This window comes from Giraffa tippelskirchi, chromosome 6, assembly GCF_054371585.1.
Source record: "Giraffa tippelskirchi isolate mGirTip1 chromosome 6, T2T-mGirTip1v1.2.pri, whole genome shotgun sequence".
Lineage (NCBI taxonomy): Eukaryota > Metazoa > Chordata > Mammalia > Artiodactyla > Giraffidae > Giraffa > Giraffa tippelskirchi.
In genome coordinates, this window is record NC_137280.1 from 137,393,992 (window position 1) to 137,409,881 (window position 15,890).

Sequence of the window (15,890 nt, forward strand, 5' to 3'; positions counted from 1 at the left end):
CCTTCCTTATTTCTGTCAGAGACTTTTTCAGAATGAACTTTACCATCCATTTTTCTACCAACATCCTGTTCACGATTACTTAGATCTGTTCATGATTACATCTTCTCTAAGAAGATGGAGACTTTCTCTACACCCCTTCTTTTCTCTCTCCAAATTCTAACTAGAATGACTTTTAATGATCCATTCATGGCAATACAGACTTTTTCAAGCATATACCTAAACAGTCTTCCAGCCCTTCTACCCATGACCCAGTTCCAAAGCCATTCCAGCATTTTTAGATATTTGTTACAGAAACACCCATACATCTCAGCACCGATGTCTAACCTGGTCCATTCAGTTTGCTATAACAAAACTACCCTAGACTGAGTGACTTCACATTTATTTCTCACAGTTCTGAAGGTTGGGAAGTTCAAGGTCAAGGCACCAGCAGGTATGGTGTCTTTTGAGAGCTTGTTTCCTATTACATAGATGGCTATGTTTTCACTCTGTCCTCACATGGCAGAAGGGGCAAGGGAATTCTCCTGCGTATCTGTTAGAAGGGCAGTAATCCCTTCTCACGAGGGACTCCACTCTCATGACCCAATCACTTTCCAAAGGCCCCACCTCCAAATACCATCACATTGGAGAACAGGTTTCAACATTTGAATTTTGAGAGGGCACAAACATGCAGCATTTGGGAGGTGCTCTTAAATACAGGAACTGAGCAGTGGGTTTAGTTTTTGTCTCATGTTTTCTTGCTCAAGGACCTAAAAACAGATAGTGATAGAGCTAAGACTAACAATCATGTTTCCTGACTCTTAGCCTAGTGGTCCGCCCTTTTTTTTTTTTAGCTTTTCTTTTTATTTATTTTTTGGCTGCACTGCGGCCATGTGGGATCTTAGTTTCTTGACCAGGGATTGAACCCACACCCCATATACTGGAAGAGCAGAGTCTTAACCACTGGACCACCAGGGAAGTCCCTTGTCCTTCCATTAAACAAGGGAAACTAAGCAGTTATCACCTGTTAACTGTTGTGAAGATTACACGTGACCATTAATATAACAATCCATTCCCTCAATCCACCTTATTTAAGAAGTCCCGATATGGTTGTTGACATTGGTATGAAGATCAAAGAAAAGAAACTCTAGTCTATTGCTAATTAAAGTATAGTTCACAGACCAGCAGCATCAGTGTCACCAGGGAACTTGTTAAAATGCAGAATCTCAGGCTCCACCTCAAAGTTACTGGATTAAAATCTATTTTAACCAAGTCCCATGCAAGTTGCACACAAGTTAAAGCTTGAGAAGCACTGATCTAGTTTATCAAATTATCATCAGAAGCAGTTGGCTTTTGGTTTTTCAGATGGTTTTTGATGGGCTTTCCCTGAGTCAGAAGATTAATGATGATATCACCAAGTTCTTATTGTAACACCATCCTGATTCCTTTCTTTCCTTTCTTTTCAGCAATTTTTCACTCACAAGGTTACAGGCTAAGCAGTTGTCCTTAATTAGGACATACATCCTTTCCTTTCCATTTCTGTGGCCATCACCTTTGTCACCCGCTCTACTCTGAACCTGGACTATTGCAAATCCAAACTTATCTTCCACCTCCTTCATACCCTTTCATTTGCCTAAAGTTCTCATTTTCAAATCTTGTCTGGCTTTTTCTTGACTTCAAGGTAAAATTCATATCCTAACTCTAGCTTTGAAGGCCAATATATTCAAATCTCAAAACACTTCCCAGACAATCTGTGGTATATATAGGCTCTTCTGTCCATGACTTTGTTCATCCTCCGGAATGCCCTTTCCCTTCTTTTGTACTGCATTCAGGCTCTGCTGAAATCCCACTTCTATCATGAATGTCAAACCTACCCAGGTTTCTGTTGCCTCCCCATGTTCTGAGGTCCTGTGGCACTTGTCGTCTATATGGGGTTTTGTTCAGCATCATAATTTCAGATAAAAGTTTGTGTCTCACAACTAGATAAAAAACTCATAAAGAACAGGTTGCATCTTTATCCCTCTTCCATATTCAGCATCTGACAAGGCACTGAGCACATAGTAGGTAATCAGTAAGGGTTTTGCTTCTGAATCTGATGAAGTTGTAGAGAGTAATGCTCAGAATTACAAGCACATCATTCCTACTAAATTTTTTCCTCCAAAGGTTCATAGTACAGTTTAGTAATTAGGCAAACAGCACTGTTGATAAAATCAGCCATGGGTAGGCAGCCTCTGATCAGCAAGGTGGTAGGCACTGGGGACAGTCCAGAATTTCAGGCCAAATAAAAACTGTGAATGTTTATTTCAAGAGCCACTGCATTCTGCGGAGCAAAGCTCTATCCTGGTGTCAGAACAACAGGCATCCTTTCCCACCTCCCTTTGCGGCCCTCAAGGCCGGCTGCTCTGAGGGCTGTGTCAGGTGTAGAAAGCCCGGCTGGACTGTCCCAGCTGACCTGGGCCAGCCAGATACAAAATGCTGGTAACATTAACCCTAACTTTGTATTTTGCTAGCTTTGTGTCTGCTTAGTACTTCCCTCTTGAGGCTGTTGGCAATTGTGTTGGCTATTCACTTAGCTCAGCATATTATTAGCTTTTTGTATATGGTTATCCATCAATATATGTGGGAGACTGTATCCAGGACTCTTGTAGATACCAAAATCCATGGATGCTCAAGTCCCTTATATAAAATGGGGTGGTACAGTAGAATCAGTTAGTTTTCCTATTCCTGAACATTGGACTGTAAAGATCCCCATAAGGAGACACAACTACTAACAACCCTTCATTGTGTATATACTAGCTCCTTTGAACCTCCTAAAACCAAAGAGATATAGGGGAAGTGCCACCATTCCCTTGTAATACCTAGGGACACGGAGGCACAGACAAGTGATCTAACTTGCCCAGGATCATGATGTTTGTTCCAGAGCTGAGAATGGAGTTCAGGTTTCATGAATCCAGGGCTAATATGCAGTTAGTAGGCTCACTGCAGCCTTACAGGTTGATGGCAAGTAGACAAAGTTTGATACCGGAATCCAGATGATCTATTTCAGGAGTCCATGCTCTTACTCAACTATCAACATGGCTGTATCCAACAATCTGTACTGATTCATTTAAAGAGAGATACTTGCCATTTCTGTTCTAAAACAGGTTTGCCGAAATTGGGAGCAGCATCCTCTGTCTTTGAGATTCACTGTTTCAAACACCTGTCTACTTTCCCTTCAAAGTTATCCCTTTAATAATGATGCTCAATTTTTATTATACTTGAGAAAGAAATAAGAAACTATTCAGTTGCTAACTGACTAACATCTCAGTGAATCCACAGACTCATGTATTTCCTATAAGAAGCCTCTGGAAATGGATCGTGCAGTTAGCAGAGTTTTGCTGACCCACTAGTTTCTCAGTGATTCAATGAATTTGAATTTACAAAGCTGTTTTATAGCAAAGGACATATGTGCTAAGGACAGTGTCTTATAGGCTAGGCTTTAGGTGGCAATTATTTTGTTGTGCACAACGGTAGGGATGCAGGATGAACAAATTATTCTGCTCACATCAAAGAAGGGAAATGAAGAGCCAATGAGTATTCTAGGAAGTTCATGGTATGAAAGTAAACAGTTAAATGTCTGGTATCAGATTGTTTGGGAACAAATCACTGCTCTACTTCGTAGTAGCTTTGTGACCACTGGCCTCAATTTCTGAGCCTCAATTTCCTTATCTGCATAATGGGTGTCATAATGATACTTAACCTCACAAGGCTGAAATAATGACTAAATAAGAGGATAAATGTAAAATACCTGGCCCACTGCCCAGCATACAGTGCTTCATAAAAATCAATCATCATTATGTTTACATATTAATTAAGAATTCCTACACTCAAATAAAATAAGAAGTCTTCCTTATCCTTCAGAAACATTTATGGAGTGTTCTTCTCCCAGGCCTGAAGGAGCAATCCCCTCAAATGTACTTAATATCAAGAGTCATTTGGGGGTTTAATGGCGATAAGGAAAGAAATGAAAGATAGAAGTGGAAGTCAGCCTTTAATATTATTACATGGTTTATACCACGGTCTCTCAGTCTCAGCACTGCTGACATTTTGTACTGGATAAGTGTTTGTTCTGGGGGCTCTTCTTTTGGCCATAGAATGCTCACTAGCATCCCTGCTGCTGCTGCTGCTGCTGCTAAGTCGCTTCAGTCGTGTCTGACTCTGTGTGACCCCATAGACGGCAGCCCACCAGGCTCCATCGTCCCTGGGATTCTCCAGGCAAGAATACTGGAGTGGGTTGCCATTTCCTTCTCCAGTGCATGAAAGGGAAAAGTGAAAGTGAAGTCGCTCAGTCGTATCCGACTCTTAGCGACCCCATGGACTGTAGCCTACCAGGCTCCTCCGTCCGTGGGATTTTCCAGGCAAGAGTACTGGAGTGGGGTGCCATTGCCTTCTCCGCTAGCATCCCTGGTCTCTGATTATTATGAGATGCCAGTAGATCCCTCCTTCCTCCACTCATGACAACCAAAACATCTCTATACACTTCCAAGTGCAGGATATCCTAGAAGGCAAAAATGCCCCCAGTGGAGAACCACTGACTTACATACTACATTTTCCCATCACAGGGGCATGTATGGTCACGGGGTAGCCAGAGACAGACCAGTTCAGAAGTGTGAATTCTCTTTTCTGTAAAAGTGCAGACGGGAAGCATTTTAGGCTTTGTGTTCTGTCACAGCTACCGAATTCTGCCATTACAGCATGGAAGCAGCCACAGACCACGCGTAAACAAATACGTTCACATGAAATGTCTTTTATAGACACTGAAATTTGAATAGTATATAATTTCCATGTGTCACTAAATATTCGTTTTTTATTTTTTCAACCACTTTAAGTTATAAAAAAACATTTTTAGCTCACAGGTCATATAAAAACAGGCATTGGGGTGGATTTGTCTCATGGGTCATTTTTGCTGACCTGTGTGTAAGGAGCACCTGAAGTCCTGGGATAAACATAGTACTTCTCCTGAAAGTATCAGATTAATTTTAAAACCTAGGAGAAAAAATTTTTTATCAGAATAACTATTGCTATATACTGGAGCAGAATCCAAACCCATATGCACTTTCAAAATAATACACATTTCATATTAATGTCTTGCTTCCCATGGGTTGCTCGGAGCTATGCCTCCTGGAGGCCATCCCTGCCATTATTCTCCTCTGCTTTTAGGCTACTTAGGTGAAAAATTTGAGAAGATGCATTGTAGGAAGAAACTAACTCACATAAAAGTCTTTTGGGCTTTTCATAACTGATTGTCTTTGGGTGGGATCCAATAAGGCACCTAGAGATATTCTAAGTGCCCTGGTGGTTCTCTAATGTATTTCATCCAGAGAGAGGCTGAGTAATATGTAACTGTCTAATCCAAGGTGATTCCTATAAATCATTTTTTGAAATTTTCAAGTGTCTCCTTCATACACCTGGTATTTAGAGTCTACTCACTTCTCTTGTCAACTAAGTAGCCTGAGTATTGCTCAGCATAGTGACTACTGAAGAGATTAATGAATGACCCAGGATCCACCTTCGAGAGGCTGAAAATTTCTGTTAATATTAAGGTTGATTCATGTGTGTGTGTGTGTGTTTAGTTGCTCAGTTGTGTCTGACTCTTTGCAACCCCATGGACTGTAGCCTGCCAAGGTTCCCTGTCCGTGGGATTTTCCAGGCAAGAATACTAGAGTGGGTTGTCTTTTCCTTCTCCAGGGTATCTTCCTGACCCATGGATCAAATCCACGTCTCATGCATTGGCATGCGGGTTCTTTACCACTAATGCCACATGGGAAGCACATTCATATGAAAGCAAAAGTGAAAGTTGCTCAGTAGTGTCCGACTCTTTGCAACCCTATGAATTATATAGTCCATGGAATTCTCCAGGTCAGAATACTAGAATGAGTAGCCATTCCCTTCTCCAGGGCATCTTCCCAACCCAGGGATTAAACCCAGGACTCCCACATTGCAGGTGGATTCTTTACCAGCTAAGCCACCAGGGAAGCCCAAGAATACTGGAGTGGGTAGCCTATCCCTTCTCCATGGGGATCCTCCCAAACCAGGAATTGAACCGGGGTCTCCTGAATTGCAGGCAGATTCTTTACCAGCTGAGCTACCAGAGAAGCCCATATTCATATGAGATGATCCCAAAAGAGGCTGTCATCAAGAATGATACAGTGGAAAAGAGCGTTGGATTGGCAAGCAAGGGGCTTCTCTTTTAGCCTCTTCTATGCCTTTTATCCTGAATGGGAGAGTTACTTTTCTCTTCTGCCCAAAGTGCTTTTTTGAGAAGGATTCTGAGGCACCATTCAAGCTGAGCAGAAAAGAAAGCGCTGCAATTGATTAGAGCTGTCTGCCACGGATGGGAACTCAGGGGGTGGCCGGCACAAATGCCAGGGTGTTGCCATGCTGCTTCAGTGATCTCAACGGTCGTTCCCTCCTAACTAGAAACATCTGTGGTTGTCTGCCTCAGATGGCGTGGTTTCATGGTACTGATGGGACCCAAAGAAGACAGGATCACCATGGGATGTAAAGGTCAGGGGAAGATTCCATGGCAGAGGTGAGAGGGTGGCCAGGGCTGTGAAGTTGTTTATTCTCCCTCACAGCTGGGCTCCAGCAGAATACACGTTGTCTGACTTGGCTTTTGGTTGGCTGGAGACCGAGTGCCTACGATTGTTGTGTTGGAATGGCGAAAGGGAGGCCTGCGGGAGACCCCATGTCCCCGCCATTCTCCTGCTCCCTCGTGAAAGGGGGTGTCTTCTTAATGAGCCTATCCCAGAGAGTCTGGCCTTTCAGATAAACAAATAAGCACCGGCAGGAGATGCTCACAAGAGGCCTGGAAAAAAATAAGGCCACTTTGAGTGACAGTCCAAATAAAGGAGACCTAAGAGGTCTGAAGTTAGCAGCTAATGAGCACATCTCCTTCGTGCTTTCCTGCCTGGCCAGGACAGCTACTGTTGAAGATGCCAGGAATCTCTGTGTTGAATTCACACAGTAAGAAGTCTTTCTGGCCTCTGTCTCAGTACTGACTTTTATCTTGTTTTTTATTTTGGGGGTAGGGGCCTGACTGGAGGAAATATGCAAGGTAAGAAGAAACCTAATTTTGACCTAAAGAAATATACTTATATATATTTTTCTCTAATAATAATTAGAGAAATTAATTTCTCTAATAATTAGTTTTCTCTAACATATATATGTATCAGTTTTCTCTGATACATATATCTGTAGATAAGCTGATAAATATGTATTAAACTAATACATATATATACATATATATGTAACAGTTTTCTCACTTGGGAAATGGGCATAAACCTCCTCCTAGAATTATTGGGAGGATCAAATAAGAAAGCACCTAACACAGTGCTGGGCATTCAGTCAGCATCTGATATATGGTGGCTGCAGTCATTAATAGTAGCAATAATATCATCATTTTCCTCTCTATGCACAGAAGTACACAGAAAAAATCTGGAGATGAGGGATTTAGTTCCAGCTGTGCCATGAGCTCCCTATGAGATTTGTAGGTAAATCATCTCTCATGTCAACTGAAGAGTACTGGACTGGCATCTTGGTTCATTTAGTAAACATACTATGAAGATGTACTAAGTGCCAGACTCTGTCCCAGCTACTATATATCTAAAGGTGAATCAGAGGCAGTTGATGAACTCAAGGGATTCCAGTCGTAACCAGGGAGACAGACAGGTAATGAACATGACAGGATAATATGAGAAGTACTATTACTATGATACATATGCCAAGTGTTCTGGAGCCCAAGGCAAGAAATCAGCCAGGCTAACATTCTGTCCCAATCCAAGCTTCCATGAGTATGTAACAGAAGTAAAGAAGAGACAAGCTAGATGGCCATGGCCAGGGGAAGAACTCATCTGACTGGCAAGGGACCTAAAACCCAGGTCTTATTCTTCTAGGACTTGAGTTCTCCTCAAATACCAAGCTGTCTTAAAATAAAATCATTCAGGAAAAAGTGATGTGGGAGTTCCCTGGTGATCCAGTGGAAGAAAGAAAAAGTGATGTGCAGAGAGGTGATAGTAACTGGGGCCTGGGAACAGAATAGGAGACTTCAATTTTGAAGTTTCAGAACTGATATTGTGATAGCTTGATAACTTTGGGAAAGCTGTTGAATGTCTTTGAGACTCAGTTATTTCACCAGCAAGAAGGGCATGACTGTGTTACCTGCTTCACCCTCTGCTATGGTGTGGAGAGAGGAGATTGTTTAAAGGCTTGGCAAACTGCAACTTATATCAATTCTAGTTTGTGGTGTTTCCATTGTTATCCTTAATAATAACAAAAATGATAAATATCCAGCTATATTATAGAAAAAAAAATGCTCCATGGCCAGTAATTGAATTTGGGTGTCCAAAGAAGTAGGTAAGGGTTTTGTTTGTTTTTTTCCCAACAATCAATATCTTTTTTCCAAGAGAATAGGCTGAATGGCAGGCCTCTTTTTAATTCTGATAAAAGCTGTCTTGATGTCTATATCTCGGGTATGTATGAGAAACAGAAGGAGGGAAGAAGGGACAGAGATTTCTGTTTCTCCCTAAAGCTAATCAGGGAAGTCGTTTCAAGGTAAGAATCTTGGGACGTGATCTCTGACTAATTGAAATTGCTATGGGCTGTTGTGATAGGAATCCCTGAAGGGGGTGACTGATTATCTAATGATAGAAAGAAAGATTAAATAATTGAAGTAAACAAAAGCCTTTGTGTGAGGTAAAACAAAGGAGAAATGATGTAGGAGAAATATAGCTGGGAATGAGAGAAGAAAGGGGTTCTAGTTCTTCTCGGTAGGTGACCTTGAACAAATCTCTTCCCACTATTTGGACTCAGTTTCGCTACAGTGGAACCTAGAGCTTGGTCTAGACAATCCCTAAGGTCCCTGTCAGGCGTGCCAGGATATAAGGTTTCTGCCTGCACAACGCTGAAACAAGAGGGAGCGAGGGAGCGACTGAGAGAAAGGGGGCGGGGGAAGAGACAGGAGATCTGACTGAGAGATTGAAAGGGCAACAGACTCAGAAAACCCACTGATTCAGATTAAATGGAGAATTCATGTTGATTTAGAGCTGGCATTTTCAGGCTTCTACATCACAAGGAGACTCTATTTAATCTTGGGATGGTCTCTTGGGCCTTATCTTCCTCAGCTCAGTAGTGCTGTGCACAGAGCTCCCTTGGAAGTTGAGATGAAAGAGAGACAGACAGAGAAAGAGAGAGCTGTTTTAGAAAGGAGAAGAATATACTTGAATCACCTGGGGAGCTGGCCCATACCCCAACCCCAGGCACAGGCTAAAAGACCATGAAAGCCTCAACCAGGCATTAAATATTGGTAGGCTACCTGCTTAACTCTTTATAGCCTGGCTTGTACACAGCATGTCTTTAATATAAACCACCAGCACCAGGGGAAGAATTATATGTTCCTCCAGACACCCAACTGCTGTTCCTGATTCAAATCAGGCCAACACCCTGATTCAGATACAGAAAGTTGTGCTGTCAAGAGAAATAGACTAGGAGTCTGAAGACCTACTTTTTAATCTAAACTGCCAAAACTCACTAGTCACCTAACCTTGATACTCATTTAAATTCTGCGAGCCTCATTCTTCTCATCATTAAGACAGAGATGATGAGACTTGTATCTGCTGAGCAGAGTTAACTTGAACCAAATGAGAAGAAAAAAAGAAACCAAGAGGTATGGAATGAAGTATGAATTTCTAGGATCTATTTTATATACATTATAAGAATTTAGAGAGTGGAGGAAAATCTACAAGAATCCTGAGGAGGTTAGAAAATGCTTCCTGGGAGAGATTAGGAAGCAGTCAAGTCTTCAACAACTGCATTGTATTTGCAAACTAGAAAGGAGGCGGCAGCCTGAGCAAATGTCCCACTACAGTTTCTTGGGTGTTTCTTAATGCTTTGGACTCTGTACTTTCATTTTTAATAATATTCCAATCCTTGACACCTCCTTTCAACAATGTTTTCTATTTTACTTTCCTAAATTGGTTCCCTGGGGAAGAATGGGGACTATTCATTGAAACAAGTCACATCACAGAAACTTTTCTTCCCTTTTATTGAAATTTTGTATAACATATTAATTGTCAAAAAAAGTAAAGACTATATCCAAATAATTCCACAAGCGAGCAGCCACCTTAGACTTTAATTATAGCATGTTCCCTCTCCTCTTTGCTCTCTGGTTGCTAAATTGTACTATTAATATAATTATAACTCCTTCTGTATGTTCTAGACTTTACAGTTTGCAAGGAATGGTATTTATATCACTACCTGTATCCCTCACAGCAAGCCCATAGAGCATTTTAGGTTGTCTGTGCTTTAGAAAGGTCACTAGTAGTTGCCCAGGTTGCCTGCTACATAGTCTCAATAAATACCAGATGGATGGATGGATGGATGGATGGTTGGAAGGATAGATGGGAGAGGAAAGGGGCTGAATTGATAGCTTCTCCGAATATCCACCAAACTTTATCATTTTCCTCAATGATAATCCCAGATTCAGCAGAAATCCCAGAGCGCAAAAGGCAGGCATATCCTGCAGCCATTTACCTTTGGCCTACCTTGGAGCCTGTCAAATGGGGATGGGCACTAGGTCTGTCTGCTGTAATTTTGTGATATAGGAAATCTAGTAAATTTCCTGTGGAACAAAGTGCTTAACAACCAAGGCTATTTGTGCAAGAGACTACCCCCTTTAGCATGATGCATGATAGTGTATCTGCTGCTGCTGCTGCTGCTAAGTCACTTCAGTTGTGTCAGACTCTGTGCGACCCCATAGACAGCAGCCCACCAGGCTCCTCTGTCCCTGGGATTCTCCAGGCAAGAATATTGGAGTGGGTTGCCATTTCTTTCTCCAATGCATGCATGCGTGCTAAGTCACTTCAGTTGTGACCGACTCTGTGCAACCCCACGGACAGCAGCCCACCAGGCTCCTCTGCCCACGGGATTCTCCAGGCAAGAATACTGGAGTGGGTTGCCATTTCCTTCTCCAAGTGTATCTGCAGTTTCCCTCATACAAGAAAAAGAGAATTCTTGCCGTTCCCATCCTGTGGCACAGAGTTGACGATAATGATGACTAGGTTGCAGGGATATCATGCAGAATAAAGAGAAGGACCAGCAGACTACCAATCAGAAGACCTGGGTTTGAGATCCAAAGTTTATAAACATCATTCATTCACTCATTCATTCATTACTTATTGAGTTCCTACTCTGTAGCAGGCTCTGCCAATCTCTGGGAACACAAACATGAATAAAAGGAACAAGGCACTTCACTTCATGGACCTTAGTTCTAACGGGGTAAGACAGACAAAGAAAACACATACACTAAACAAATAAATATCTAACTATTATTCATGTAATCATGGGATGATGATATTTAAGCCCTGTCTTAGAGGCTAAGAAGGTATGGAAAAATTTGAGGGAAAATTAGCTCTACAAAAAAAATTGAGGGAAAATACATTCAAGTCAAAGGAAACAGTTTGTGCAATGGTTCTGTGATAGGAAAAAGCTTAGTGGTCGAGTTTGAGGAACTGAGGGGCAACCAGGTAGCTGGAGCATTTTTCGCAAGGGAGCTAGCAATAGATTACATTGGGAAGACAGAGATGGGACCAAACAAGGCAGAGCAAGAGACCATGGAGAGAAGCTCAGGTTCTATTTCGTGTGTATGAGAAGCCACTGAAAGGTTCTAAGTAGAAGCGGCACATGATGTAATCTCTGTTTTAAGAATGTGACTTGAGCCCAATTACTCAGTATCTCTGACTTCCTTTCTTCTTCTAAAAATGGAGTAAAAAAAACAAAAAACAAATGAAAAACTCCCATCGCCGTGTCCTTCCAAGAGGTTGTTGAGGAATCATATATAATGTTCATCATAATACATGGCTCCAAGGAGAGCTGGATCAATGCTGAATTGATTTGAATTGTTCAATAACAATATGAACACATGTTATAAGCCATAAAACACGTCACACATATGTAAGGTTTTATCAACATCATCAGTTTCCCAAAGCCCAGACTCCTTCACAAGAACAGGTAAGATAATCGGCTACAAATGCCTTGAAAATCCCATCCCCATAACAAGCACTTAATATTTCTGTTCACTTGTTTATTAGAGTCAAGATTTCATTTCTTTATTCCACAGCACCAACTTATTCTTTATTTTTTACCTGGGACACACCAACTAGACTCAAGTTTGCTATTTAACCCTAAGAAATAAAAATATCCAGAGAGAATATGATGGACAGGATTGGGATTCAGGTTAGCAAGTGTGTGCCTAGAACTGGGCACTTTCTCACCTCTCCTTCTGCAGCAGGTGGGAGCTTGTCCCCATCAGTCATAAATCCCCGATGAAGGACTTGTGAAGAATAATACTGACAACGATGATAATAACAAATGATTAGTAATGCACATAGATATACATACACACGTGTGTATATATAGCCCTTTGTTTCTTTTCTCAAAGTATTTTTTTCTATCTATTGTTTTAATTTAGCTCACACTCATGCACAGAGGCACAGTGGGAGTGTTCTAATTGGGGAAAGGGCCCTGAAGCACTTAAGTGGTTTGCCTCAAGGTCATATGTGAGTGATGCAAGAGGTGAAACCAGGTCACAGAGTCCCTAAATCCTGGACCAGCACAGTGTTGAGACCCACCCCCCCACTCAACTCTCCTAGGAGGCTTAGGAGAGAAAACTGGGATCCTAAATAAATAGGAATTAAGAGCATTGTGAGACTTTACAGAACCTCTGATCCATACAATCTAGCCCTCTCCCCCCATTCTGCACACAGAGAAACAGGAACTCGAGCAGGAGCACACATGGGCAAGTAATCCTCCTACCACCTGCTCAAGTACCTATGAAAGTTCCCGCCACCCTGCCTGTCAACCCCATATATAAGCTGGGGGCTGCAGCGGCTGAGGAAGACAAAAGAAACCCCAGCAGTCTGCAGTTTGCTGCATGGCCAAAGAGGGGACAGGATTCGGAACAGCTCTTCAGTAAGCTGAGAGGTTTTTATTTTTTAAATTTTCATTGGGGTATAATTGCTTTAGGAAAAGGCAATGGCACCCCACTCCAGTACTCTTGCCTGGAAAATTCCATGGATGGAGGAGCCTGGTAGGCTACAATCCATGGGATCGCTAAGAGTCGGACACGACAGAGTGACTTCACTTTCACTTTTCCCTTTCATGCACTGGAGAAGGAAATGGCAACCCACTCCAATATTCTTGCCTGGAGAATCCCAGGGACAGCGGAGCCTCGTGGGCTGCTGTCTATGGGGTCACACAGAGTTGGACACAACTGAAGCGACTTAGCAGCATAATTGCTTTACAATGTTGTGTTAGTTTCTGCTGTACAGCAAAGTGAATTGGTTACATGCACCATTTGTAGAGACGTGGATGGACCTAGAGACTGTCACACAGAGGGAGTTTTCTCTTTTAGATCCTAAGGAGGTCTCCAGGACCTTGGCTCTGACCTTGGGCCAGCCATGCATTTGCCCCAGGCCTCTCTTGCCCTCCTCTCTTTGAGAAAAGTAGCAAGGGGGCTATATACACACACGTGTGTATGTATGTGTGTGTGTGTGTTTATTACTAATCATTTGTTACTATCATTGTCAGGGGTTTAGGTAAGGTGAATCTTTGAGTTCTTTCCAACATTAGTATTATTTGATTCCACCATGTGTGCACTGGATAGGATATATCTGGCCATTTTGATTATACAGTGAGTCCTTTGTAATGAAAAAGGCTCCTATACGTTGGCCCATGGAATGCACGACGTTTCCTTAGTTTCAGATATGGACACCCTCTATGGAAAAAGACAAATTTTCTATGATTTTCCTGGAACCACCTCCTTCTCCCAAACTCCTAACTTCACCTCCAGTAACTCAAGAGTTTTATCTGCCCTAGAACATTATCTCCAAAAGTTTAGCAGTCAACAAAGTAGATGCATATTGAGGACCCAACATAACAGGCACTATACAACCAGATAAGAGAAGCACATATAAAGAATAGGAAAGGACCCAGCATTTAGTAAGTACCCACTAAAAGCTGGTTTTCGCTGCTGTCATCATCGCCATCCATGTCACCACATCAGAACTGGTCATTTCCTAGAAGAGGTTGCTTTATCTCACCTATCTCTCACAACAGCTGAACAGAGGAGAAACTTTTATTCCCACATTTTACAGATGAGTTAAATGGAACAGAGGGAGATTGTGTAATTGGCCTGAGCTCACACAGCCAGTCCTCAAACCCAGAAGGACTGGTTCATAGAAGGCATCTTTAAAGCACTGCACTAGCTGCACTGACCTTCTATACAGCTTGGCAGCTAGACACATTATCTTGTCCAGTTTGAGCCTAAAATGTGATGCAGCTCAGAAGCAGCCAAGCTCACTGGGATGGACATGAGTTCTGGGGTGGGACCCTGATGTCCAGGTGTGAGCCTTCTGGTCTTGGCCTGCCCTGGGGCCAAGCTTCTCTGTGGGTGAAATGACTAAAAATACCAACCCAGCTCTTCTAAAAAGGACATGAGGGTCCAACGGGATCATGGATGAGAATATACTTTGTATTTTGTAGCCTTCTACTCAGATGCATGTGTTCATCTCATTGATATTACAGTCTGGTCCCAGTTTCAGGGGGGGTCAGCCACAGAGAAGCCAGCTCAGGCTGTGACATCTCATTAGAGGCTGAAATTTGGATTCAGGGAGAGGAGAAGGGAGGGGGCGAGAGCTGCCCTCCGCTGACTAGGTTCCTACCGCTATCTGTATTCAGAGTGGCTTGCTGGTGCCTTGGCAGTACCGCTTGGTAGGGCATCTCTGACTTTGATGTTGCGTGTGTCAACATCCTAATGGGGGGGCGCAGCTGAGATCGAGTGTGAGTTTGCAGAGACGTCTCATGACAGGTTTTGCCTAAAGACATTTCAACAGATAACTTTAGAAATAACAAAGGTAGTTTATGCATTTCCTAAGGAACCCGGGGGCTTAGGTAGCCGCTCATTTCGACGTTGGCATGCAGACAGCATCCTCCTCTCCTTTCCTTCCCCCGCTGCACATCTGCGAGAGATCATAGCTTGTCACTGCAGTACAGTACTGTGTTTAGTTAAACTGACGTTCTGCCCACGTTGACAGCAATAATGGAAGGACAGGAGGCTGTTTCCTTCTAGAAAGTCCACATCGGAAAACCTTAGAAGGTCACTCCTTCTTCTTAAAAGGTAAATCAAATCGCCTTGTTCTGCTATTTAAAACTCGACCCCCCATCCCCCGCCCCCCGGCTTCTCATCATGCTTAAAATAAAATCCAGAAGCTTTCCACGACCCAGATGTTGAGCCTGATCAGACTTCTGCTGACCTCTCTCACCTCACCTCTCAAATAGCACCCCCACCTCACTATGCGGGAGCCCCACTGGCCTTCTCTCTGTACCTCATGCACGCCGAGCTTTCTCTTCCTTTAAGGGCTATGTGCCCAAAGTTCTTCCTGCCGGCACTTTTCTTACCCCCAGTTTTCCATGGGTGGCTCCTTCACATCCCAGGGTTCCAGTTTGTCTCAGAAGTCTCTACAGCCAGTACTTCCCGGACTTTCCTGTTTGGCCTCCATTCCTCCCCAAATCTGTCCCCACTGCACCACCTTGCTATATATATCATCTTCCTAACACATAGTTACTCATCTACTTAGAGGTGGTCTTACTAGAAGATTAGTGCCTTGAGAGTAGAGATCCTCACTATATTTCAAATATTTAGTGTGTAAGAGCAGAGGTGCTATGACACAGAGTAGATGGGCAGTGGATACACGTGCGATGGATTAAAGAGCCCCTCCTCCTAAAGACTGAGAAGGAAGAAGCAGAAAAGAGTGGCCATCACTGCCCTGTTTTCCCTCTGAAGGTTTTAGGTTAGCACCTTTGGGCTAGGCTAGGGCTTT

The 15,890-nt window shown here is 42.8% G+C and overlaps 2 protein-coding genes across 7 annotated transcripts in view; one reads left to right on the forward strand and one right to left on the reverse strand.

Annotated features, from left to right (window-relative positions):
• LOC145508725 (uncharacterized) overlaps nucleotides 1-15,890 on the reverse strand; it is a 617,339-nt gene that overhangs the window by 228,338 nt on the left and 373,111 nt on the right. The window contains exon 10 of one of the 3 annotated variants that reach the window (XM_081495991.1): nucleotides 4,743-5,001. The exons of the other annotated variants lie outside the window; for them this stretch is intronic. The gene's annotated coding sequence lies outside the window, so the exon portion shown is untranslated. Of the gene's footprint in view, nucleotides 1-4,742; nucleotides 5,002-15,890 lie in introns of those variants that run through there. 3 annotated transcript variants of the gene reach the window in all.
• GRIA1 (glutamate ionotropic receptor AMPA type subunit 1) overlaps nucleotides 1-15,890 on the forward strand; it is a 337,441-nt gene that overhangs the window by 96,965 nt on the left and 224,586 nt on the right. The window lies entirely within an intron of this gene.